The sequence below is a fragment of the Plectropomus leopardus genome, chromosome 17 (genome assembly GCF_008729295.1).
Source record: "Plectropomus leopardus isolate mb chromosome 17, YSFRI_Pleo_2.0, whole genome shotgun sequence".
Taxonomy (NCBI): domain Eukaryota; kingdom Metazoa; phylum Chordata; class Actinopteri; order Perciformes; family Serranidae; genus Plectropomus; species Plectropomus leopardus.
In genome coordinates this window covers 25531628-25559229 of record NC_056479.1, presented here as the reverse complement: position 1 = coordinate 25559229, position 27602 = coordinate 25531628, and the positions used below count along the sequence as shown (strand labels likewise).

At 40.0% G+C, this 27602-nt stretch overlaps 1 protein-coding gene across 1 annotated transcript in view; it reads left to right on the top strand.

Annotated features, from left to right (window-relative positions):
- Positions 1–13962: 13962 nt before the first annotated feature.
- pvalb6 (parvalbumin 6) overlaps positions 13963–27602 on the top strand; it is a 57105-nt gene continuing 43465 nt past the window's right edge. Inside the window, exon 1 of the mRNA XM_042504710.1 lies at positions 13963–14234. The gene's annotated coding sequence lies outside the window, so the exon portion shown is untranslated. The remainder of the gene's footprint in view (positions 14235–27602) is intronic.

The following is a 27602-nucleotide window of genomic DNA, read 5'->3' as shown; positions in this document are numbered from 1 at the left end:
AATTCTATAGCTTCCTAATAACAATAATTATCTCACAATTCCAATAATTTGTTCTCATGTTTCCCTGGTACAGAAACATGTTGCTGCCATGTCAGAAAAACAAAAAAATCAGTCAGGTAAAATAAAAATGTATAGTTATAACATGATGTTTTCACGATACAACAAGACACTTTTTACGTTTTAACAAGAATCCTTTCCTGTTATTACCTGATACTGATCAGTGTCAATATGCTTCTGTACCGTGTGCACGCGTGGAAAAAACATCACACTGAAAATGTATAATTTTTTGTAGCGCGACTTGTGCCTAACCTTAGTGTGTGTGTAGAGCCCGTTTTAAAAGTCAGACTATGTTCAAATAAAACAGTAAATATGCATCTAAAGAAAGGAGAAATGATGTGAACAGACAACACAATTTAAGAAAAAAGAGAAATAAATGATGTGAGGTGATCATTTCAGTTCAGCAGAGTAACAATAAACAAGAGGGGGGATTTTAAGGGTCACTCAAGCATAAAAGACTTAACGCCTTTCTTTTGAGCTGCTGTTTACAGTGGCAAGTTTTGGGGGGAAAGCCCCTTTAGGGGAAAGTGACTGACTTTGAAACCAAATAATACAGTGCAGTCTGTCACACAACAAAGCAAAATGGCAGGTCTGATGGCTGAAATCAAAGGCAAACTGAAATGAACCCCAATACAAACAGATATGTGGAAAACTTGCATGTAGGAAAATCTGAAAAGAATCTGAAAGGATGTGAAGAAATCCTGTTTTCATAAAATGATGCACTGACTTCTTCACTTCTATGTCACTCTATTGCGAAATTCTTGCCTGAAAATTCACTGGAATTTAAGACATATCTGAGTCACAGGATGTCAACATGTAGACTTTTATTTCGTCAACTTGCACATGTAATCACCAGCTGTAATTAACCCTTTGAAACTTGAGCAAACTGGTTTCTTTCAAAAACATGGGGAGAAGGCATAGAGCAACTTAACAGCACACAGCCCAAAATACAGCAAAAAAATAGAGAAAAGTTACAAGAAAATTACCAAAAAAAAAAAAGCAAAAAAAGACAAGTAAAAACCCAAAACAAGAAAATGAGGCGTAAAAAGAAAGGAAATTAAAAAAATGAATACATCTAGCATTTTATTAATTTTAAACATAAAACAAGAATGATTAGAAATTGTTTTATGGACATCTGCCCCTATTTTTTAATAATCCCCCTTCCTTTTTAAAAATTACATTTTAGGTTATTTTCGGGTCATTTTCTTCACTTTTTACTGATTTCTTGCAAGTTGTGTGACATTTCTTGCCAAGTTGGTCATTACCTTTTTTCCAAATGTTTCTGAAAGAAATCAAACTAATTTGCTTGGGATTCAAAGGGTTAAGTCCTTCAACTTCCTCCTTTCAGATGAATGGTATCTCTTAATGGGAAATTAATGCTGAAAATACACACAAAGTTCAGACATTTTTTGAAGTATGAAATGGAATTCATGTGAGCGATATGACATCCTCATAGCAAGACTGTAATTTCATATCCTTTTGTCTGTCTGTCTGTTACATTGCTCCCTTCTTGTCAGCCAACTCTTCATAAACACTGTCGAGAACTCTGTGGGAGTTTCCCGCTTGACAAATTCAGTTTCCCCTTTCTGTCCACTCTGACACTTCATGTGTTCACTTCCATGCATGGTCTGCTCTTTTGCTTCGCTGCTGTCATCAGTTGCCAAAGTTCAAGTGTTAACTCAAATTATTCTGGAAATACTGCTTATGCAAATAAAAACAGATGCACTAATATATATTGGAGTCATCTAGAGGCCTGCAAAGTGCAGAAATATGTTTAATACTAACCTGTTTGGGCACCAGAGGCAGAAAAACATCATTTTCAAAGCTTTTAATACAGTTCTGATCATCTGCCAAATCAGGAAACCTGCAAAGTTTTAACAGTTTTGCTTTCTTACATTACTTTTCCCATTGCAGTAAATGCAATAAATGAAACCAATTTGGCTCTCTGGAGTCACAAAGGATACATATTCTGGTTTCACGATATGATCGGCTCAAGATTTGCCTCAACGCAAGTATCAGTGGTTAATAAACCGCACGCTTTGAGATAAGGGCACCTTTCCTCTCTGTAGCTCTGCCACATGCAGCTGAAACCTCTTGATTAGATATCAGGATATTTGATAACATTTTGAAAAAAATGCTCATTTATTGTTTTTGTGTACAGATACTTTCCTTTAAACTGTTTCACTAAAACTACTAATTCAAATACTTTCCATTTTCCTATGGGCCTGACCTTGCTGTCACTCAAACGTGGGTGTAATGTATGCATCTTCAAAGGGCGATCATTCGGTGCGCGGGCGTGTTGTGCACCCACTTCTTTTGAGGAGGAACAGTTTCAGTAGTAGTAAAATGTACAATTTTTCCTTCAGAATTCACTTACAATGAAAACATGAGTGATTTGATTAGATGGACAAGTTAAAAATAAAATGTCTTTTGATGATCTGCATGGTGGAGAGAATACTAAATGATGAATATTTTTGGTGATGTAAAGTAATCACATATACTCTATAGTACAATTTTACTTTACTTAAATATATATGCATTCCACTTTTTTTGACATTTATTGTTTTACAGACATTGATTTTTACAAACAGAACGTGATTATCTTCTAAAATATAATTTATTACTTCATGTAAAGCAACAGAAACAGGATATAAAGTCATTATAATTTGCTCCCCTTAAAGTAAGTGCAAAATTAAATTGGTGCTTACATGTGAAAGCAGCAATAACATACAACACTCAGAAACACACTATTCTGCATACAGAGAAACTTTTGATATTTTAACCTTTCTGATAGTAAGCATACCTATTACTACTTCCTATGTCTAAGATGCCCATGCATTGCACCGCAGACATACCCATAAGCAGCCAGGGACGGCTGTCCCTTCAGTAATAATACATCCTGGCCTGAGAGGCGATAGTGAGTCACTGTAGCCTCTATTGTGCTGCAAGAGACAAAGAAACAAGTTGAGACAGCTGGAGTCAATGGATACAGAGACATACAGTGTAGAAGATACAGTCTTTGTGAAGTTGTTAGTGTGTAAGAAACACAGCGATGGCTGAAACTCCAGGAAAACAACTGTTACCTTCATCATAAGCAGCTCCAAGACGTCTTCTTCTTCTTCCACGTAGGAAGAAGCAAAGCTAGAGAAAATATTGACGTGGCCTTCCAGCACTGGAGACAGCGCTTGGAAAGTAAAAACATGCAATTTGATGCTGATGTTTCTTTTAGACTGGTAAGTAACATCCAACAACAACATACGAAAACATATCTTTACTGTAACTAATGACAACACAGACTGTTGGCTCACAGTCCCTGTGTTGCTGTAAATTACAAAAAACACCTTTAAATGTCAACTATAACTGCTGAGAAAACCTGAGAAACCTGAGAAAAAATTTATTTAAATGTTGGGAAATGCTATTTTTAAATGAGTGTTAAAGGTCTTTGTTGTTTTCTGCTATGATACTGAATCATTCTGGTTGGACGCTTTCTAGTCTACTAAAATCATACTGAGTCAGAGGTTTAACCACCAACCCATGCTTCACACTCATTTTGAATACACACACATTTAGTCTTACCGCCAGTGTCCTCAGACTGAAAAAAAATGAATAACACCTGTTTGAGTATGTTCAGTGCTCATTAAGGTTGATTTTTAAAGTCAATATATGTCACAAAATATATATTTAAACACAAGTGACTGCATCTAATAATATCAATAAAATGACATTTCACATATAAAAACAGGCTTTTACTCAGTATGCATCAGCACTTGTAGCCCCTTTCACTTTCCCGTTAATATTAATTCCTCAAAACAGACTAGAAACTGATCTCTGACTCTGACTCACACATGCCTTTCAGATCTCCTTCCTCTCTACAGAGTGAACTCTCTGAGGCTCCTGTCTTGTTCCCACACTGCCCTGCCACATGGACTCTACACAGCAACATGCCATGCATTCATGCTACAATTACACTTGTCATTTCAATGTGGCGTTTAAGTCTTGATGCTGTCTGACAGATGCGGCAGTTCACTTGTCTCTGATCGTGAGCCACATCGCAGTCTTGATGCCTTTGAGTCAAAAACTGCAGACTCAACGTGACAAAGATGGAAAATGTAAAGGACATATTAAGGCCATGTTGGGAACGCCACAAACATGCATGCACAGCATCAGATGTTTATGGATCTGAGAAATAAAATAATAACTATTGGTTTAACCCTTTGAAACCAAGACCCGCATCAGTTTTCTTATGCTGCTTTAAGATGCCTTTCATGTGCATTAATACCTTTGAAACCTGAGCGAGTTGGTGTGATTTCTATAAAAATGTGACTAAAAAGGCATGGAGCAAATTGGCAAGAGGTGTCCCACAGTTTTCAAGAAAATAGGAAAGAGTGACAAGAAAATGACCAGAAAATTTGTTTTAAAAAAGAGAGAGGGAAATTATTAGATGTTTTTGATGATAAAGACGCAATAGTGGAGGAAAAAAAACTATATTAATGTAATTATAAAGATCGTTTTCTAAATATTTTTCCCAGTTTTAAAAAAAATGTTATAATAAGGCTATTATTGATTATTTTATCTATAAACTGTGTTTGTTTTTGTTCGATTTTGTCCATTTCTTTTGTATTATTATAAATATTATTATTATTATTGTTATTATTATTCTAGCTCCATAAGCTCATGTTGTTGTTGTTGTGGGGTTTTTTTTGGCTAAATATATGGTAATTATTTTGTAACTCTGGTAAATAACTTTTAAGAAATCAAGCAAATTTGCAAATTTGAAAGGGTGAAAGTTTAAAAAACACCTGAGTAAATTTATTTATAATTTATTATAGCTTCTGATCAAAAAAAACAGTTCATGTCAAGTCAACTCCATTATTCGCACAACTTGTTTTTCAGAGCTGACCCTTTCTCTTTCTTTTTGTTTTGCTCTCTGACTTCCTGCTAACGAACATCTTTAACACCTCAGCTTGAGAAAAGTTGATGATGAGTGAAGATAAAGCCAATTCCTCATTTCAACTGCTGCCAGTTTGCTGCGACTCACAGCTTTACACTTAACACTTTGATTTTAAATCTAATGGTCGTTGCTCTCCAAGTTGAAATTGCATTCTGTAAGAAACAGTCATAAACAAAACATTTACAGAATCAAAATAACCTTAAAACGTATTATGAGATACCGTGTGCACAAACGGCTCAACAACAATGAAATGCCTTTCATGCGTTGCCCAAATATGCAAGTTGCCATTGTTTTTCATTGCAGTACAACAGATATTTGACCTTGGGCATGTGCTGCTCAGAGCTGTTAGTATTACCACTTCACAGTGCTGGGAGATCAGAATAGCTTCTTTCTCTAGAGACCTTTAAGAAAAAAACCTTCCTCTGGTTCTCAGAAACGATGAGGAACTTGCAGATCAGGTTGCTGATCTTCACATATCAGCCACTTGAGGTTTGTGTGTGTCAAGACACGACACGGTCAAAACGAGACACGGTCAGACGATGGGGCGTGTGAACTTAGTAGTTTTCTTTTGAAGAAATGTGACAAAAGGTCCCGTTTTAAGTCTAAATATATGATCTATGTGTCACCCCAAACTGATGTGTGGGTGAAAATGTGGTACAAGGGTGACTTTAAGATACTGGGCACAAAGGTCTCTCTTCAACTTCAAATGCACGCCATGGCTTGATTATGAGACAACAGATATGCAAAAGGCCTCACCGACTACACAGAAGCAAGACACGCACACATTGTAGCTTATTATTGGATCTTTTTCTGGTTTTGTGTCTCCTTATAGTTGTTTGTCAATCTTTTGTGGTGATTTTGTGTTTGTTTTGGTGTATTTATGTATCTTTTTAGTCATTTTGTGTCTCTTTAGCTAAATTTTGTCTCTCTTTGGGATCGTTTTTTGGCTCTTTGTATTGTTTTGTGAATCTTTGTTGTCATTTTGTGTAACCTTGTGTTCATTCTGTGGATTTTAAATTAAATGTGTGCCTTTTTGGTTGTTTTTTGTCCCTTTGTAGTTGTTTTATGTCTCTTTGAAGAATTGTCTGTCCCTTTGTGGAGGCTTATGTCTCTTTAAGGCAAATGTGTGTCTCTTTGATTTAATTTAGCATCTTTTTTGGTTGTTTTATGTCTCTTTGATGTCATTCAGTGAGTCTTTGTGGTATTTTGTGTCTTTTTTGGCTGTTGCGTGCATCTCTGTAGTAACTGTGTTTTCTATTTGTCTGTTTTGTTTCTCTTTGTGGTTGTTTTGTGTCTCTTTGAGACAATTTTGAGTCTCTTTGAGTTAATTGTGTGCCATTTGGATGTTTTAGGTCTCTTTGACGTCATTGTATGTATCTCTGTGGTAATTTTGTGTCTTTTTTAGGGTGGTAGTATTCCTTTGATGTCTCTTTAAGGACATTTTCTGTCTCTTGGAGGTTTTTTTTCTTCGTTTTATATCTCTTTGTAGTATTTTTGTGTCTCTGTGTTTTTGTGTCTCCTTGTATTCCTCTGGTGTTGAATATTCCAGCTAGCTCAGAAAAGCCATTTCAACCTCAAATGTGCCACCTAGTGATCACAAATTACAACTGCTAATCAGTATCACATCTGTGCTGTAAGTGGAACACAACGCCGTGCTTGTAGTAGTTTATCTCAATTTTTATTTAAAAGATTTTATCTTGAACAAACCTCTCATTCCCACAGACTGAATTGGATAAATTCACAGGACAGAAAAAAAAAAAAATGTCCAGCAGTGCTGAGTGCCAGGGGTTTGGGTTATCTAATTATGCAACTACCTCTAGGGGGTTCAAATCCGTTTCTGTTTGAATGACTTTATCTCTCGGTAAATAACATCACTTCCAGAGACCATCATCTCCAAATGAAATGTCAACAGCCGCAGTGTGTTTCCACAATGCATCAGACACACACATCACAAGCTGGACACATAAAACACAGTCCAAGTCTGTACGAGGACACATTCTGGCACATTCATTCATACATTTTCAACTCCAGAAACACATTATTAATGCTTGATAAAAGGCAAAATAACAGCTCTGTAAAACCCACTGGCAGCAGCAAGACAGTGTATGTCAATATTACAAGAAAAACACACTATTTAAGGGGCAGTTAACCCCCCCAAATTTAAAACTATTTATTAATCTAGATTGTTTTGGTGTGAGTTGCTGAGTGTCGGGGATATCTGTCTTCTCTGTCTTCATTAAAATAGAGCTAGATGGCACTCAGCTTGTGTTGCTCAAAGTGCCAAATAAATTTAAAAAATAAAGTAAAAATAATTACATTTGAAAAACTTGAGAGAGGTTTCGTGTAGGAACTATTTTATTCAACAAAATTACACATTATATTCTTGAATATTGCCATTATATTAATGAGAAAGCAGACATCTTAATGACTTGTGCAAAAATCTAGATTGAGAAATAGCACTACAGGTTAGCAGAAAAATATATATTTTAGTTATTCAGATGAACTGTTCCTTTATTGGCATTGTGGCTCATAATACTGGTGAGATTGGCATTGTCTGTGTTGTTGTTGTTGTTGTTATTGTTGAAGATTTCTAACTAAAGGGCCAGTAATGGGACATCAATAAAGAAACTCACATTCACAGTTTAACTTTATCAGTTTAAGGGGCAGTAATAGTGTTAAGATTAAAGTGCTAACTTAATTCCTCCAGTTCAGCCTTGTTGACAATTATGCAGAAAAAAATAAATAAGATTATTGTTCATTTTCTAGTCTGTGAGAGTTATTTTCATTTTTTCACATGTGACGGTAGTTTTTCACAGCTTTGTACTAAGGGTACATCCAGCGCTCTCTGCTGAGTTCGTGCACTGCTTTTAAATTTCAGTGAATCATTTTCGGAGGACGTGGTGCTCCTCTGCTGCTGTCCCACTTTGTGATTCCTACAGATAAGAAAGTTGTGCTGCTATAAATCCTGCCTTGCAGCTCAAACAGTGTATGTAAGCATAAATTTATGGTCTGAATTACAGATTTTTTTTTTTTAAACAGAGACATGTTCATCCTTGTGGCATTTTGCACACCGATGCAACAGTGAAAGCAATTTGCATGCAAAGTATTTTGATAGATTTACGCAGTCATGGATCAGGTCTGCAAAAAAGCAGTTTTAGGGTGGAAATTCACTTTCACCTTGGAGAGAGGAATCTCATTTATGAAGACACACAACTCTCACAGCAGAAACAAGTGATGGAATAGAAAGCAGACAGTTTGATTTCCACAGACAAGACAAGTCATACTGTGTCCTGCATTAGAAATCATTTTTAGGAGGATTTTTTGACAGGATAAATAACAAAAAAATGAATTGATAATAAGAACAATGTGATTTTAATTACTCACTGCTAATGGGATTTATACAGAGCATGATCAGAATGATCGGACCCGTCTGTTGTTGTTGAGTAATAGTGCTACTTTCACTACTGCACAGCCATCATCCCGCTGGTGTAAAATTAAAGACTCTTTGAGGCTAATGAGAATGTAATGTAAATTAATGAGATCAATAGTGAGTGTTTCAGAGGGAGAGGGGGGGACGGAGCAGGAGAAAGACTGGAGAGAGTCAATTATTGGACTCTTTATTAAGAAAGGCATACTTGTCCAATAAGAATACATTATAGTAATTATAAAGTAGTTGTAGTTTAATCTGAGAGGAGTGCTCTGGGCTGATAAACAGCTGGAGGAGACACGTCCTGCTCTCTCTCTCCTGTCTCATTAATTTTGTTCTGTCTCTTTCTATCACAGGGCACGCACGCACACACACACACACACACACACACACACACACACACACACAGAGTTGATGTTAATACTGTCACAGCACAGTTGCCTTCCATTACTGCCTGTTTCCCAAAATCACTTGAGAACAATGAAAGCAAGAAAAATCGCATTGAAATTTATGCCGGTGTCAGCGCTGGTGCATGCAGCCGCTGAAGTGACATGAGCATTCAAAACCACTCACTTAACAATGCAAAGCATGTTATAGCCTCCGAGCAATGGTTGTACAATGACTTCCCTTACTTTTCTCATTTCTCAGAGAAGCTGAACGCAACATTCAGAGCATATCTATTAAGCATGCCGGTTTCAGTTAATTTTTCTTTTGACAGCCTGATACGCATCAACGGGTAACTAACAGTTAATTTCTAAGAAAAAAAACACAAAATGACATGAGCTTTGGCACCACATTTTAGAGTGCTATCTATTTTTAATTTATTTTTGTGATGGTGTTTTATTTTCTGTTAGCTTTGCTGACATTGGTGTTGCATTTTAGGCCATTTTGTTTATTTTAGCACATTTCTGTTATTCTATTTGGACTGCCTAATGATGGACTCTAGATTGAGAGTGAGTGAAAAATATTTATTTTTCAAACTTTTATGTCTTTCATTTTTGTTTTAATTTTCACTGTGTTTGAAGTCTCTGAGGAAACAAAGAGGAGAGCAAATAAATCTTCAGAAAACATTAGTGTGAAGCGTGGCCTTTAATTCTTTGGACCAGTGGAGCTTCTACTGTGTAATATATAACTTTAAGGTATATATCAGTAATCTTTGTTTTCATTATAATTACAATTCAGTGTTAATTTGTTGCATTTATTCACTTAGTCTTGCTTCCTGTTTTATTTTGTGAAATTCTCCTCATGCATCATGTCCTGCCTTTGTGTGTTTTCCCTCCACTGCCCTGATTAGTATCACCTGTCCCTCATAAGTCACCTCCTGCACCTCTCAGTCAGTCACTCCCTCTGTTTACCAGCCCAGCTCTTTTGGTCAGTTTGTTGTCTTTCTTTGTGCCTGAGTTTATTTCCTGGTTGGATTTGTCTTTGTTGCCTCCCATTTTTTGGAATATAAATTACTCAGTTATCCAGCTGCCTCCTCTTTTCAGTCTGCATTTGGATCCAAATCTGCTATTTCTGAATTGTGACAGTATAAACTGACCAAACATGGATCCAGAAGATGGACTGGATGAACTCTATGATTTGACATACTCCCTGTTTTTGTTCATGGGGAATGGAAGAGAGATCCTGAAGGTGGCTCAAAGGAAAGCTCCCCTTTCTGTGCAGGACCGACCCCTGTCCCCACTGGGCTGCAGCACGACCAAGTTCCTGTCCCTGGACTCCTGCTGTAAGTTTTTAATATAAATATATATATAAATATATATATACTTATTCATCTGGCTGCCTTGTTCATAATTTTCATTCTTTATTTGTGTTCAAACCTGCCTTTTCTGAATTATGACAAACACTTCTCAACATGGAGGTGGCTAAGCTGGTGGCCAGCAGCTCATAGTGCTAACAGTGCTAACAACAGCAACAGTGCTGCCGATGCTAATAGTGCGTTCATGTGATGTTGGAGGGTCGGAGTTTCCGAGATGGGAAGTTGTTCTTTTGACTTTGTTGTGTTCATGTGCTTTGACGTTGTAAGGTGGGAACAACATGGGAGCTACAAAGAAGATTGGTTGCATTTTAATGCTAAGAGTGTTTAAGCAAGAGGTTGATAGCAGTTTCCAGTTTTTAATTTTGATATATTCTTTTATTTGCAAACATCACAACTTGGCAGCTTGGGTATCATCGACATTTCCCACTCATGGGAGGGCTGCTCATGTGCTTGTAACACGTAAATTTGGTGAATATGATATTGCCGAGGAGCACATGAAGGCAGCATAACAACAGCAACAGTGCTGACAGAGCTAAAACTGTTAATCGGGGTGAACCAGAGGGTGGGTATTATGCGTCTGTGATGTTGCCACCTCGTTATCAGTGTTAACCGCCTCATGAGTGCAGTACAGAGCTGCAGCAATTAGCTAGTCAGCAGATGACATGCACAAGACTCACATGCAATAAAATGTATGTGCCGCCAGTCCGTCTACCACATTACAGCACACGCAAAAAGGGTGTGTGTTCATTCTCTGCTAAGGACACCATACTCCACTATATCTTTACATAGCATAGAGGTATGCTTCTGAATTAATGCCCTGAATGTCATATCCAAAAGGTAAAAATTCAAACAGTGATTCTTATCTGAATAAGTAAATTATGCTTTACTTCATAGTGTGCACTCACTTCCTATTTTATTGCCAGTGGTGCTTGTGCAGGACTGACAGCCAGAGTATGATCTGCAGCTCGGGAGTCGACAGAAATGTTGCAACTTGTAAAGCGCAATCCCTCAAAGCTGGAGCTGCGCCCGTATCTCTCGCTGTCCATCTATTTTACAAACACAAAATACAAAATTGGACTTCGCTTGCAGCACAAATCCATGCACACACACTCTGGAGGGTGATTTGCGTGAGAATCATGGTGAAGCACATTAATGTGTGGGAAAACAACACATTACTGGCAAGCCTTGGGCCATTTTAGTTTGTTTTTTTTAAAGCTAGATTTTTACAGGCTTTTATGGAAATGGAGTGCCACTGTCAGTGATGTGTTTAAACAGCTGAGTAAAGCTATTTTTGAAAAGGGAGACAAAACTCCCCGGATTAAGCTCTTTGTTGGCCAGCATCCACGCTGCTGAAGTGTCCTTGAGCAAATGAGTCCTCACCTTGAGAAAATGATTCCTCAGCTCCTCAGCTGACCCGTACCTCCGACACAGAGATTTTTAAATGCATCACATCGGTTTTATCACAGGTCCTTTTGCGGCCCTCAGGTCCTCGTGTGATGAATGTGACTTGACCCCGTTAATCAGTACCTTTTTCCAAAACCATATCCGGATTTTTTTATTTCTTTTTTATTTTTGCCACGCTACACTTATTCAGTGAATTCAGGGATTAATTTGCCTGCAAAGGTTAAACAGTAGCAGACATGGTCACATAAACATACAAAAAGAAAACACACAAGCTTATAATTGCACACTACTCAACACCTCACAGGATTTCTTTCACCACACTGTAATCATGGATGGATTACTGAACGGGCTTAGGCAGACAGAGCTTCTGTTTGAAGTAACATTGCTTGTTGAGAAGTCAATGAAATGTGAGAGATGTAGAACAAGTGAGAATGGAAGCAAAACGACCACAGAAAAGCTGCAGGAAAAAATGCAACGTGACAACAAAGATGCAAAACGGCCCCAAAGAGAGGACTATATCAACTGAACAAGTACAAAGAACCACAAAACGGCTACAAAAAGACAGAAAATTATGACAAAGATGCAAACAACTAAAAAACAGTTTGAATGTATGCAAATGGCTACAAAGACAGCTAAATAACCACAAAGAGACACAAAATGACTACAAAGAGACAAAATCAAAACTCTGCAACTAACAAGATGTGTCAAATGACCACAAAGAGACAGAAAAACTACCACAAAAACAAAAAAACCACTAACACAAAACATCAGAGATGAAAACGACTACAGTGGTTTGAAAGGCGTTTATAAAGAGACAACCAGCAATCACAAACAAATGCAATACACCTAAATAAAAGTAAAAAAAAAAAAGTCAAAAAAAAAAAAAAAGACGCAGAAAATACCCCCCCCACACAAAAAAATCGAACCCTAAAAAAGTTAACAAACACAAAATGCAAAATAAGAACAAACAGATGCAAAACAGCTAAAAATAACAAAAAGACCATGATGACAGCAAAACGACAACTAAAACAAAAAGACCACAAACACATCAGAGAGATGCAAAATGAAGACCCCAAAAACAAACACAAATACAAAAAGACTACAAACACAAAATACCAGAGTGATGCAAAATGACCGCAGAGACAAAAAATGATCACAAACAGATGCAAAATGACTAAAAGGTGGGCTGTAAAATGAATATGTAAAGACAAAAAAGAGCACGAAGAAACAATTAACAAGCAACACAAAGAGACAACAAAACATACAGATGATGCAAAACAGCCATAGAGACAAAAAACAACCAAAAGCAGATGCAAAAAAAAAAACAGCTGTGAAATGACTCAAGAATTACAAAACATCTATAAGAATACAATAAAGACCACAAAACAAATAGACTACAAACAAAATACCAGAGATTCAAAAAGATGACAAAGCGAATAAAAGTGACCAAAATTAACTACAAATACAAGATGAGTCTTGTGTGGGAGGGATGGGGGCCTGTTACTTGTCTGTGCCGGGGGTCTGTGCTTTCATAATCCATCCATGACTCCAGGTTACATTCACCATCCACATCCCTAAACTCTCTGAAAGGCAAATGACAGATGAGTGGATTTTCACAATATCATCATCCTCCATTCAACCACCTTTTCTTTCTTTCCCTTTTCCCCTCTCTTCTTCTCTTCTTTCATCCCAGAGTGCATTTAGCCAGAGGCTAAATCTGCTCCTCTTCCTCCACTCTCCACATGTCCCGTCTAATGCCCTCTGTCATTATCACTGCATCCTTTTCTTAGCATACCTCAAAACACCCCGGGTCCATTTTGGTCCAAAGCTCCTCTTCCTTCACCTTCTCGTGCCTCTCCAGCTCTGTTTTTTTTCTCTTCCAGCTCTTTGTCTGCCGGCTCCTGTAAGTTATTGCTCCAAAGTTAATTGCAGTATCCGTACTGCAACACACCAACACAGGATTGGATTACAGTGTGATTTAATGGATCGAAGGGCATTTTCTCCACTCTGAAATTGATTGTCTTCAGGGGACGGGCGGCATGTGACGCTCCACATGAGTTGTACTTTTGGTGGCTGTGAAAGGTTACAGTGGTAACGGAGTAAAGAGAGAGTTTTAAAGTCTGATGATTTCACTTATTCCCAATAAATCACCTTTTTTCCCATGTTCCTCTGTCTCTGCATCCTTCCTCCCTCCTCTGTCCAACTTTCCTCTCGCTCCATTCCCTGCAATCCCTCCTCCTCCTCCTCTCCAACATCACACCATCCCCTCCTATCCCAATCCAGCGCACCCTCACTCTCTCCCTCCCTCTTCCTTTATCTCTCCCTCCCTCTCTCTTTCTCCCCTTCATCTCACCTCCAGCCAGCCGGAGCACCCTCCTCCTCCTTCTCCTCCTCTTCCTCCTCCTCTTCTTGGATCGCACAGCCTGCTTGCTCTCGTCCACTTTCTCTCTCTCTCTCTGTCTCTTTATACCTCTCACTCTCTGCTGTCTCCTGTCTTTTATCTCTCTTTCTCGCTCTCTTTCTGTCTCTTTCTGTCCTCCACTTCTCTCCAGCCGCCGGAAGCTCACAGGCTCGCCGCTCTTCCTCCAACTACTGAGGATTCAGAAACACCCGGGACGAAGACCCTGTCACTAGAGGTAAGTGTCTACAGCATGTCTGTGTGTGTGTGTGTGTGTGTGTGTGTGTGTGTGTGTGTGTGTCATTAACCTTACATGCATCAACTGCTGCTTTAGGAGGCAGACTGAACGAAAAGAAGACAATAAGGTTTGTGGAGAAGCTGTTCTGCAGTATATGAGAGTGACATGACATGAGAGTGAAAAAGATGTAAAAGAGGCGATGATGATGATGATGATGGTGATGATGATGATGATGATGGTGATGATGATGATGATGATGATGATGGTGTGTCAGAGGAAAAGTGAAAGAAAAGCATGGGGAAAAGAGGCTATTTTGATGCAGCAGTCACAATCGACTGCTGCATCAAAAAAGACAGAGTCACAAAGAGTTCAAGAAGATGCAAAGAAAACCAAAAATGGAAATGAGGGCGTGAGAAAAAAAAAACAAAAAACAGAAACATCAAAAATGGATTAGGCAGCAGCCAGCAGAGAGTGAGAGAAATAATTCAAAAATGGGATGTTTCTCCGGTGTGGCAGCTGCATGCCTACAAATGCAGCGCTGCCTGCCTCCTCCTCTCCCGTAAAAAATCCCATTCACAAACAGGACCTGAAAACAGGCGATGGTGATTGGTTCCCCGAGCGCTGTGTGTCTGTGTGTGCTTCATTGTGTGTGTATGTGTGTGAAAGAAAGAGAAGAGGGGGGAGAAAACCCATTACATCCCCGTGTGGGTGATGCTGAGGCTTCGGAGCAGATGCTTGAATGAAACTGCAGGGTTTGCGCTCGTACGTTAATAGTCCATACTACACAGGATGCACAGAAGGTGAGAGATGTGAAGTGACACTGCATTTTAATTTGTGGTTCTTTTTTTTTCGTTGGCACAACATAACGTCACAATGACAGATGTGTGGACAGACCGTGGCGTGAGTGATTTTGCACCAGACTCAAACTTCTTTTTTTTCCGTCTTTTAAGTCTTTCTGCCTCATTGCGTCATTCTCAGTGCTGTTCCAGATTGTCATCCCTCTCCCCGCCACCGTCACTGGCACAATCCCTCTGCCACTGCCAACCTCTTAGATTAACAGCTGTCCAAACGGCGATGCTCTCCTGCCTCGCCAAGCCAGGCCAATTAGAAAGTGACATTTGTTTGGGGAAGGGCGGGCGGGAGCTGTTGGTGCGATAGTCTTGAAGGGCAGAGAGGTGATGAAGGAGGGAGAGTTTTAATGTGGGAGAGGGACGAGATAAGTTCAAATACCTTCTCAGGTCGCAATGTAGAGAGAGAAAGACAGATGAGAAAAAAAGACTGATATTTGACAAAATGTTTAGGACGTCGATGGAAGCAGATGTTGAGTTGTATTCATGAGTAACAGAAAACTTTGACCTGAAGTTGGTGCTAGAGGACAGCACAGATGTGCAAAAAACCCCAAAAACCCAGGGGTTTCAGATAGAGCCTGGAGACAATGAACGTCTTTACAACATTTCATTGTAATCCATCCTATAGTTTCATTCTCGACCAAAATGGTAGAGTAAGACCGGATAGATTTAAAGAAAATATATGAAATGGTTTAATATAGCCCTGGGGGTATCATGTAAGGCAGTTAAAAGCCGCTTTCAAAAAAGAGCATTTTTAAAACAAAATGGAGATTGTGAGCAGTAATTCATTTCACAGTTTAGGTGCGATGGCAGAAAATGCATTCCCTTAGTTTGAAATCAAAAGCTAGCTAGAAGAGCTTGTATGAATGGTTATAGTAGGTCAGAGATATTGCTTGGAGCCAATCTGTTTTTTTCCTTATAACTCAATAATAGAATTTCTAATTGTCCTGGAAGCAGTGGGATGCCAGCGAGGGGATTTGGGGTAAAGCAGTTTTGTTCTCGTAGTCATCATAGTCAAATCTGTGCAGCTGCATTTTCAGCCAATTGAAGATAATTTATGACGTTTTTACTGCAAGTTACAATAATCCAGAGAGGACGAATAACTTTATCTGCATTGAGGGCTGGCAGAAATGGTTTGATTAATGCTGGGTGAGGAGACTGTTGACTCAGCCTTGTCCTTGTTAAGATGAAGAACATTATGGGATGCCCAGTGGCTCACATGGTAGAGCAGGCACCCCATGTAGAAAGGCTATGTTCATGCCACAGCAGCCGCAGGTTTGATTCCAACCTCAGCCCTTTGCTGCATGTCATCCCCTCTCTCTCAACCCCTTTCTGGCTACAGCTGTCTTGTCAAAAGTCCCCCCCCCCCAAAAAAAATAAGTTTGGGCAGCCAAACTTCAGCAGGGTTGATAGGAATATACAGTTATATATCATCTGCATATACACAAACAATATATTGTCCATGGGAAGCATGTGAAAAGAAAAAACAGTAGGACCCAGAATTTATCCTTGAGGTGCACCGTGTACATTTTGGACACATTGAAATAGTACTAATAATAGTAGGAGAGAGACAAGTATTTTAATAAGCCTCTCTACAGAGAAGAGCATAAAATAAAGTAGCCATTATTGTTAAAAAAAATCCCTTTCTTTCCCCCAAGCACTATAGATTAAATACAGCCTATACTTTAGCCATCCACACACTTCTCTGGACCTTTCTCCTGCCAGTCTCTCTCACACATCATAGGTCCCCATAAACTTTATCACCACTTCTCCATTAGATATAAAAGTCAGGCGTGATGCATGGTAGCATATCCTCTCCTGATTTCACAGGAAATCAGCGATTTAACGAGGGTGGCGCTCTGCGGAGTGTAAAATACCCAGGTGTGATATAATGCTCTTTGGGGAGGAGACCTCACAGTGCGGGTACGAGACATTTGTGTGATGTGCTGTGTATGTGCTGGGTAAGAAGAGAGACAGGTGGAAAGACTGTTGGAAGTGTGTGTGTGTGTGTGTGTGTGTGTGTGTGTGTGTGTGTGTGTGTGGAGCTGTGTGGTACTGATGCTGGTGTGTTTAAGGAAGCGTGGAGAACTAATGTAAGAGAAATTTCAGGTGGTGTCAGTGGGATTGGGACAGGTGGACTGGGAAAGGTATTTAGCCACCGTAACAGGCGGACAGGGACTTCAGTCAGGGAGTTTATACGTGTGTATGTATGTCCATTAACAATATGTGGTCTGGTTGCTCCTATTAAGTGCTCTGATTAACTGCAGGAGCTGTAAGTGCTGCTAAATGCTGGTTTGAGGTGGCTCTTGTGGCCTGTCGGATAAGATGGAAAAAAAGTGTGTGTGTGTGTGTGTGTGCGTGTGTGCGTGTGTGTGTGTGTGCCATTCTCTTCATGTCATGGTACATAGATCCAGACACAGTCCTTCACACTGACATGGGATCCACTCTTGTATATCCATGTTGTGTTCAGTTCAGGGGCAGTTAGCACATGTTGAACTAAACGGATATCGTCATGTGAAAAACGAGGTGCAAACAGTCATTTTTCCTATAGTGTCAGCCTGTAATGTGTATTTCTTTGACATTATACATAAAGGATAATATGTTTTTTTGTCTTTCTTTTTGTCTGTCTTTGGCTCATGATTTTGTCTATTATGAGGTGAATGGACCAGAGAAGGCTTGCTTTAATGGTTGTGCTAAATGTGTGACTGAATCTTTATACTTAATGATTGTCATTAAGAGGACATGCACATATCTGCCCTCATGTTGCTGCAAATTAAAAATCTATCTAATAGTGTGAGTAGTCCTTTAAAATATAATTGGGTATGATGTAGGGTCATTTAAATCTCAACTGGTTTAATGTCAGAATAATTCAAATGGCACTAATGTAAAGACTAAAAATCTGCAGACATGCTTTGTCTGTGAGACTGTAACTCAGCATCCTTAGATTAGTGTCTAACAAAAGCACTATCATACTCAATATAGTGGGATTTCCATCCAAATTAGCTTATATTTTAACTGAATTTTAGGAAATTGGCAAAAGAAAATGGGAATTTCTTTCCACTTTTGTTATGCAAATATTGAAAGTTGGGTCATTAAAATAAGCATTAATCTTGAGTCAGAGAGAGAAGACAAGGAGATGATGGAATTAAAAGAGCGCAATTCAAACCGAAAATGAAAGAAAAACAATTAATGCATGATGACAGAGTGAACGTTGGGCAACGGAAAGAGAGAGTTTTGAATAACTTTGGAACAGCCCTGCGTTCATACAATGCTTACAATGTCTTATACAATTATCAAACATCATGGCAATCCATCCAATAGTTGTTGAAATATTTCAATCAGGACCAAAGTGGCACATGACTAGTGTGGCTAAAAATACACATAGGAACAGAAACGCACACACACAGCAACATGTATTTTCAGACTGTCCATAGAAATGCTTTCATTATCTGTCACATGGCTGCATTGTCCAGACCACACATAATGAAAAAAACATCACGAGCAATTCTGGTGATGATTATGCGTCAGCGTGTGTGCGTGTGTGTGTGTGTGTGTGTGTGTGTGTGTATACAGTACCTTTGTGTGTATTCCTGTGTATTCTCAGGGAGCCTATCCTTTGTCCCACATTGCCAATTGCCCTCTGGTTGTTTTTTTTTTCTCCTCTGCTGTTCATTGTTGTGTGGAGACATAACGGTGAATGTGAGTGAGTAAGATGGAAGCCTGCCAGTGGGTAGACTGGTTAGGGAAATGTCGTTTTACTGGGAAAGATAGAGGGGTGGTTGTTTGTGTGGGCTTGTTATCGTAGGTAAGAGAGTATCAGTTAATTGTGAGAAGTCAGAGGTAAGCATGGTGCACGCTGGGAAATTGCTTTCTCTGTGCGCTTCTTTTGATCTTAGTTTTTATGCCTCTGTGCCGGCAGTAACCGGGGCCGGAGGCGTTATGTTTTTGGGTTGTCGGTCTATTTTTACATATGTACATCTCACTCTCATGAACAAGATATCTCAGGAATGCCTCAAGGTCATGTCTTCAAATTTAGCACAAAAATCCACCTGGACTCAACAATGCCATGAGTACATTTTGGTGATCATAGTTCAAAGTCCAAGGTCACTGTGACCTTCTCTGTCTCATTCTTGTAAATGCAATATCCCAAGAACCACTTGAGGATGTTTCTTTATATTTGGCATAAATGTCCGCTGTGGCTCAAGGATGAACTGATTAGATTTTGTTGGTCAAAGGTCATGGTCATTGTGACCTTGGATCCACCTCATTCTCATGAACGTGGTATTTTAAGAACACCCTAAGGGAATTTCTTCAAATTTAGGACAAATGTCCACTTGGACTCAACCATGAACTGATTATATTTAGGTGGTCATAGGTGAGAGGTAGAGGTCACTGTGAGCTTGTCTGTCTTATTCTTGTGAGATTTTACCTTGAGAACATCTTGAGGGAGTTTATTCAAATTTGGCACGGATGTTCACTTTGACTCAGCGAAGAAGTCACTAGATTTCAGTGGACAAAGGTCACAGTGATCTCACATGCATGCTCAAGAATTCATATGTAAATTATGACAAAATTTCACACAAATGTCTTATAGAATATAATGATGAAGTGATTCCATCACTTAGAAGTCGAAAGTTCACTGTGACATCATAACGTTCTGCAAAAACACACTTTTTTGGTCATTACTCAGTGTCATATCTCAGGAACAGAAGCGGAGACATTTGATCAGATACTGAACTGGTGACGCTAATCTCCGGTTTCCACTTTGAAACGGTGCTGATTGTATAGATCTTCTGTGCTGCCGAGGGGGAGATGTTTTCACAGACATGGATGTAAATGCAACCTGACTGTTTCAGGGCAGCATACAACCGCAAAGTTGTGTTTCTAGTTCACCTTGACCTTTATTTTTCCTTTTTCTCCCCTCCCTACTTTCCATTTCCTATTTCCCCTCTTTTCACTGTCGTTTAAATCTGCTGTCATCTTTCTCTGTGCGTCCCCACCACCTGTGAGCTGATATGCAACTATGAGATAAGTTGTGACTGCTGAGCATATGGCCACTACAGTTTCTCCTCCACTTAAGGGTTTGTCTGGATAATTAAAACACCGTTCAGCCACGGCGCAGAGGTCTCTCAGAGACAATTTGCATTTGGGCTGATTTTGTCATGAAAAGCACAATTAACCTGGTGTTCAGGGCCCTTGTTAAAAGGCATTAATTAAAGAACAGGTTAGATTAAAGAGAGTGAAGAAGATGTTTTTTTTTGCTGAGGGAACAGGTTTAAAAAAAGAAATCAGAAACACTCAGTGTCAAGCATGCATGCAGTATACTTTATGCTGCATTTGCTTATCGGCCTGCATGCAAAGTCACCACACACTAGTTATGATATACCGTAGCAGCACGGGTCACTGGACCTTGTCCTACAGATGCAAACTGATACAAATAGGCTTATACAGGTGCACACACAGACAAACGGTGCACTGATGCAGAGCAGGTCACAGATAACATGAATTTCTCCCACCAGCCATCCAATCACATCCCCACACACACATAAAAAAATGATATCATAATGGGCTCAGACAGGAGGCTGTGATAGGCAGACAGTCTCGTCACTGGTGAGTCTTCATCGCCAAGGTCAAGGACAGATGTTGTGCGAGGCGGCTGGCATCTGGAGGATGGTCTCGCTGATATGCAGGATGATCAGTGAAAAACGTGCTCAATGCAACCAGTTCGGGGCTTATTAGCGTGTGTGTGTGTGTGTATGTGCCTGCAGACAATGGTGCAAAGCTGCGCACAAGTCATTGTTTGTGTAGGTGGCAGCGGCACTGGAACCGAGCCACCTGCTAATAAGGAATTATGAGCGTGAAGTGCACAGCATCTATTGAAACATCAGATGCTGCGGTTTAGCTAATATTTGAATAAGTGATGGGATTGGAGCGGTGCACGGTGTTCTGCCAGTGCTCAGCTGGACTTTGTGAGGTCATGTGAAGGTGTTGTACACAGCGAATGGAAAGGTTTCAGGTGTTATGCTGTCCAATGGTGGTTAAATTTCAATGCCAGCATTACTTTAAACGCTTTGGTTCCAGGGTCTTCTGTGCTGCAGCTCATTTGTGCTCTTTTACTCCTTTTGTCAAACGTTGTTCAGGCAAAGTGCTTCTTTTTCTTGAGGGAGAACTCGGGTCCAAAAGGTTGGTTGAGCTATTTGAAGGGTTGGGTGTTATTTCTAAGGACAGCGATGACAGAGGCGAAAGTATTTTTAACGAGGTCAAAAAGTCGACACCAACTTTAGACTGTCAAAGAGGTCATCCCGGTCCAACAAGAGTCAAGCCGCTTCCAATTAGAAAACCCGTGACCTCTTAAATGAGATCATTAACGAACATGCGGTCAGCTGGGACAGAGTGAGTAAAAAATGGATCGAGACGTTTCTTATTTTAGAGCTTGATCCTTTTTTTTAGAATAGATAAATTAAATAGGATGATGATGTGACCTATTTTATCAAAGCCACTTAAAGCCTCCGTCTTTGGGGAGCAAAGTCACGGTATATATAGAGTCACACCGTTTTTTAAAGCAATGCGTCAATCCTTAGGTTAAAAGTATACTCGTGCAACAAATGGCAATTTTTGCAACATCAGCAATGAATAACGAACTCCGTTATTTTATTGGTTCTTACTTTAAGGTAACTTTCAGCTAATTTTATCACATTAAGGCTGAATTACATTTAAAATACTACTAGGGAGCTAATTAGGGCACACTACTTACACTACGATCTACACTTAAAACATAAAACAGTCCACCCATCATCCACATGAATATCACTGAATATTAAGAAACATATGCAACTTATTAATACACGTTGCACATTTGCTACATGATAGGATCTTGATCAGACAAAGTACTTTTTAGCTTTCTGAGGTAGCTTTTTGTAATGGCTTTGAGTGAGAGAGAGATATGATCAGAAATTAGTTATCTTTGTTGATACAGCTCTGACAAGATCAGATCTGTCACTTGAGAGAAAGATATGCAGATATGGGTCATATTTGCTCGTAACCTTACATTTACATTCAAACAGAAACAAGATAGGTTTGATTTATTTCGGATGATATGCTAAGAGTTGGAGAATATAACTCTTACTTCATGTGGTGTCAATTGATTTATGTTTTGTGTGTGTCCCCTTGTATTATGCTGTGTCCCCTCTCTATATTCAGAGGTTTGTACAGGTCCTTGAATGCAGCATGGGCAGATCTCCTCATGAGTTACATTTTTTTTTCACAGCAGCAGTTTGTAGAAATACAAATTGATACCACTTTATCAATCTTCTTATTTAACACTTAGCAAGAAAATGTATAACCCCCCAACCCAAATTAAAGATTCACAATCTTAAAATAAAGTTCCAACACTTAATGAAGGCTACGTGAATATTTTACCTCAATTTATAGTAAAATAAAAATCTCTATATAATATAGCTGCCTCCTTTTCCCAGCTGTTAATCTTAAGTTGTGTTCTTCAAAGTGCATAACCAAAAAAGGACTTTTTGAAAATGGAGCACCACTTTCAATCCTTTACCTGTTCCCTGTTCCTGTTCCACATCTCATGTTTTCAAAGTTGAATTATTCAAAGTGAGCGGAAAGTTCTTTGCTCCCAGCGCAACACAAGAGAGCAGGTGGGAAAAGGAAAAGTGTCGCACAGTCCCGGCGCCCTGTATGCAAAGCAGAGTTATCTTGAAACAGCTCAAGCTAATGTAAAGCAACGGACTGTCAATGGTCAGATGGAATTGCATTATCAACCCGTGAAGTGAATGACAGCTCATCTCAATAGCAGAGATTAGGCGAGACGAGCCGTGGCTGTGGCCTTGGAAAGCAGCAATCGTTGTGAACAATATCCATCAATCCTTCTTGAGTGTCATATCCCAGGACGCCTCCCGCCCCTCAGGAACAAAGGCCAGGGGAAGTTTTCCTTCCATTTATCGCTTCCTCCGATTCCTGTATTCCCCTTTCGTCTGACCTTTATTTTCCAATTCCCTGACTCTACATTTAATTTAATCCGCAGTCCTTATCCCATCACCCATACTCTCTCCTCCCTGGTGTACATTATCGCCTGCTATACTCGGCTTTATGCTGAAACATTCCCAACAGAGCGAGGGCCAGAACATTCTGACGCTACAGCCCGATCCAGTGAGCCTGGTCTGGGCTTTGGCCCAAAGCTTTGAGCACACATCTGACCTGAAGCTGACCCGAATCCAAAACAAATGTTTGCTATCAAAAGTTGCCGCCTGTTTTTCTCATTCTCTCTCTTGTACACAGAATCGCTGTGGGATGGACGGGGATAACGGTGTGGGCAGGCAAAGGGTGATCATGCAAGGAACATGTTATAAACTGAATAAAATACTTCTGCATATGCCATAACTGCAAGACAATAACAGATACTAAACTACTTCACATTGCACTCCTATAACCCGACCCAAAGTATTTTTACGTTTTCAGCACCAAAATGAAAATGTGTGGAATTTAGCTGAATGTTTTTATTTGTAACACTGAGGATTCATTTGAAATGTAGGAATGCACCACAATGGTTAGAATTAGGCAACAAAGTCACAGATGGTAAGGTTTAGGTATAAGAGGCACATGGTAAGGTGTAGAAAAAAAACCCCGAACACACATCCACATGGGAAGCAAACTTCAGACTCCCGCATGAAAGTTGGTGGTTTTTGGGATCCATCCACCTCCAGCTCTATAAGTGCACTCCCGCCTCTTTATTTACATGGTTACCAGCAGCGTTTTACCTGACGCCGTCTTTCAGTGTTTAATGTGCATGTGACCGGTTTTGTCCGGACACGTTCTTAAGTGATGCCGCCTGTGCACATTGCATGTGGATGCGATTAGTGCCATCCGGCCATCCCCTGGCATATAATAACATATCGTACACCAAAAGTACTGACAGAGTGGACATATTTGACAAGTTCGGAGTGAGAACGGGCTGGAATCAAATACCATACAGAAAAACACCCTTAATGTGTAAAATCAAAGTTCCTTTTTCTATCAGTCTGATAGAAGTCTGACATAGTATGTTTGACATTATTTCTTATTTTTTGTAGGAAAACAGACCCCATTTTTGACTATCATAATATTTATGAATAACATCTTTTCAGCAACAGCCATCTAAAGTGCTTTTATTCGAAAAGGCCCACTCTACAAAGTAGTTGTCGTTGCTAGTGGCAGAATCTGCCATTACTGTTCAGAATTTAACTTGTTTTTAGACACCTGAGTGTTCACAAAATGCATTGTGATAACAAACCTTTTCTGTGGAGTTAAAAGTATAAACATTTAGTCTCACTCTCACAGATCAGTATATCACACTAAGCCTGTACACCTCTGTGAAATGCAACAAAGAAAATGATTGAGCTTGAGTAGTATTTCTCTCTGGGTTGAAGGCAATAAAATATACCTCAAGGGTTTAAATACTGTGATGTTCTCATTCAGAATTCATATCGGTGATCTGATCCAGCAGGATAAACAGAAGCCAGCAGCAGGAGCGACACTCAATTACAATGTTTATCCCATATTGCACTCCTTCATGAGACCCATTCACTTCTGTGTCATCTTCAATCTGGTGGCTGCGGGCTGAGGCCTGCGTTAAAATCAGTAAGAGGCGTAAGGTTGGAGACAGACCACGCTTTCATATTGCACTTCTATGCAGCGAAGACATTTGTCACGGTGGTTGGAGGGTGCATGTGTGCTTTTCTGTGGAAGTGCAAACAGACATTATCTTGCATGTATTGAAGCTATATGCTCATGGAGGTGAGACATTTTTACAAACATACAATGGCATCTGAGATAAGCTTCTCAGGGCGAATTTCATCTTCTTCTTTTGTTTTTTTTATGCTTACCATGAATGCAATATCTCAAAGATGCAGGAGGGATTTTGGTTCAAGTTGGCACAAAGATCCACATGGACTCAGTGTTGAACTGATTAAAATTTGGTGGTAAAAGGTCAAGGTCACTGTGACCTTGTGCCCATCTTATTCTTGTGAATTCGATATCTCAAGAACGCCTTAATGGAATTTCTTTAATTTTTATGTCCACTTGGACTCAGTAATGAGAATTTGGTGGTTAAAGGTCAAAATGTCACTGTGACCTTGTGTCTGTATCATTCTTGTAAAATACAATATCTAAAGAAGGCCTTGAGGAAATTTCCTCAAATTTGGCACAAATGTCCAGTTGGACTCAAGTATACACTTTCTTGCCGTTATTCGGCACTCAAACTTAGGAACAGAACGGGGGACAGTAGGTCCAATACTGCATTGGTGAAACTCATTTTGGGTGCTCCTCTTGACCTTGTGCTGATTGTATAGATCTTTTGTGCTTCTAAATATGAGACTGGGCAGGCATGGCTGTAAACTGCTACTGCAACATCACTGGTTGGCAGAGGCCTAAAACCACAAGGAGATGATTCTAGTTTTGTACTATGCCCCCTGATGTCTTTGACTTTTGATTTTCTCTTACTTCAATATTCTCCACATACACTCCACTCCAACATACCCATCATCCTCGAGCATGTTCAGACTGTGATGATCACTCACTGATGAACACATTAAGGAGATCTGCATTGCCAGGACCATAGATGACAGACCAACCATTAGCATTAGATCTTCGAAACATTTCTCGACTACATTAGAGTTTTGAGAATTAGGGAAAAAAAAAAGTGCCACCCAAGGCACCTGTGTTCGTTTAGGAAGATCCACTACTAACTGCATACCGTCACAGAAGTGTGCAGGACTCTGTGTGTCCCTTTTCACGTCCTCCCATGAAGATATATCTCGGTTACACTGTCTCTGTCTTTGGTGGCTTCATGAGTGATTGCACATTTCTTTCCTTTATGTGACTGTGCATGTTTCATCCTCAGCTCCCTGCCCTCCACCCATATTCCATCCTGCTCTCTATCTCTCGTTTTGTGGGAAGGCTGGCCCCGGCAAACAGCCCCGAGGCGAGTCCTAAGCACTAGAGTGTGGGCCGAGTGTCAGAACGAACATGAGACGCTGAGAGGGAGAGTGCGTGTGGATGTGTAAGCCGCTCTTGGACCGAGCGTCTTTGTGTCTGAGCAGTCGAGAGTGTGCTACTACTGCTGTAGCTGTTACGGTTTTCTGCTGCAAGGTCAATGGAGCTCCACCCCCCCTTCATCTCTCTGTCTCTGACCACTGCAGGAGTTGCTGTCAGTGACAAGAGGGTGTCAGCTGCTGCTGCTGACCAGGCATCACTGCCGGGGTTAGGAACACAGGGCAACACACAGATACTGGCAGAAATCGGCATCCCTGTGCACACTCATGCGTGCCGGCCAGCGTTGCTCACTCACGCGAATGCAGATTCAAATGCTTGTACACACAACATGCCACCAGCGCTGAGAAAAGTGTATTGATGAGCCCTTGAGTTGGATCGCCATCCCACGTACTCGGCTAAACGCATCATTATCCAACTGTGAGGATACACAGTCTATATTTGGACAATCCTAAAGAACCACCAAGCGCAGTGCAGTCAAGTTGTGTCAATATACTGACAACTTGTGTGATGATGCATAAGATTAGATGGATGAATAATACTTTACAACATGAATGCCTAATTACAATATGCAGCAGAAGTGAGAATGATAATTATGATATAAAGTGGATGACAGCGTGGTTTCTCAAGGTCAAACTTCCCCTCTTAGGAAGAAACAAATCTGTTAACAATGTGGGCGAATGCCTCCAGACATCCGACTTTATGTCCAATGAATTTAACCAACTTCAAACTGTGACTTTAACAACCCCTCCTCTCCTCACTGCCTCTTTCTCCCCCCTCCGTCTCTGCTTTTCTCTCACATCACAGACGTGGTCCAGAATACAAATTATGTTTTCCTTTCTTTATTTGGGTAGCCTATAATGCTGTAGGCCAAAAGAGAATGCGGAGACGGGAGTGAATGCGTCCCACCAAAAGAAAAGGGAGGCGACAATAGGGTGCTAAAGCTGTTCGACAGACAAAGAGACGAGATGACAAAGAGAGGTAGAAATAGAGACATGCAGAGAGGGAGAGAGAATATGTAGAGATGAATGGAAGATACAGGACCAGGGAGAAAAGATACAAAGACAAAAGGTAACATGATGAGAAACGAGGGTGTACTTGAGATGTGCTTGATAAAAAACAGTCTACAAAGATGTGGTTTTATTGTTCCAAGTAACGATGATACAAAGTCCCCTCAATAGTGGCCAAAAGCTACATATTTGGAGTGCTCTATTAGAGTCAGTTGGATGACGCAACGGCTCATCTCTAGATAAATGTGCATTTATGTCAGCATCTCGATTTTTGGTTGTTTGTGTCGTGATCTGCCCAATATCCTCCTGAGGTCCATGTTTTCCCTCTATTTCTATTATTCATTCATGGTTACTGTTTCCTGTTTCTTTTTTTTACAACACTTTACTTCCTGTCCTCGTGTGTTTTCAGCCAGTTTTGATCGTCTGACCCGCACTGATTAGTTTCACCTGTCCCTCAGTAGTCCTGG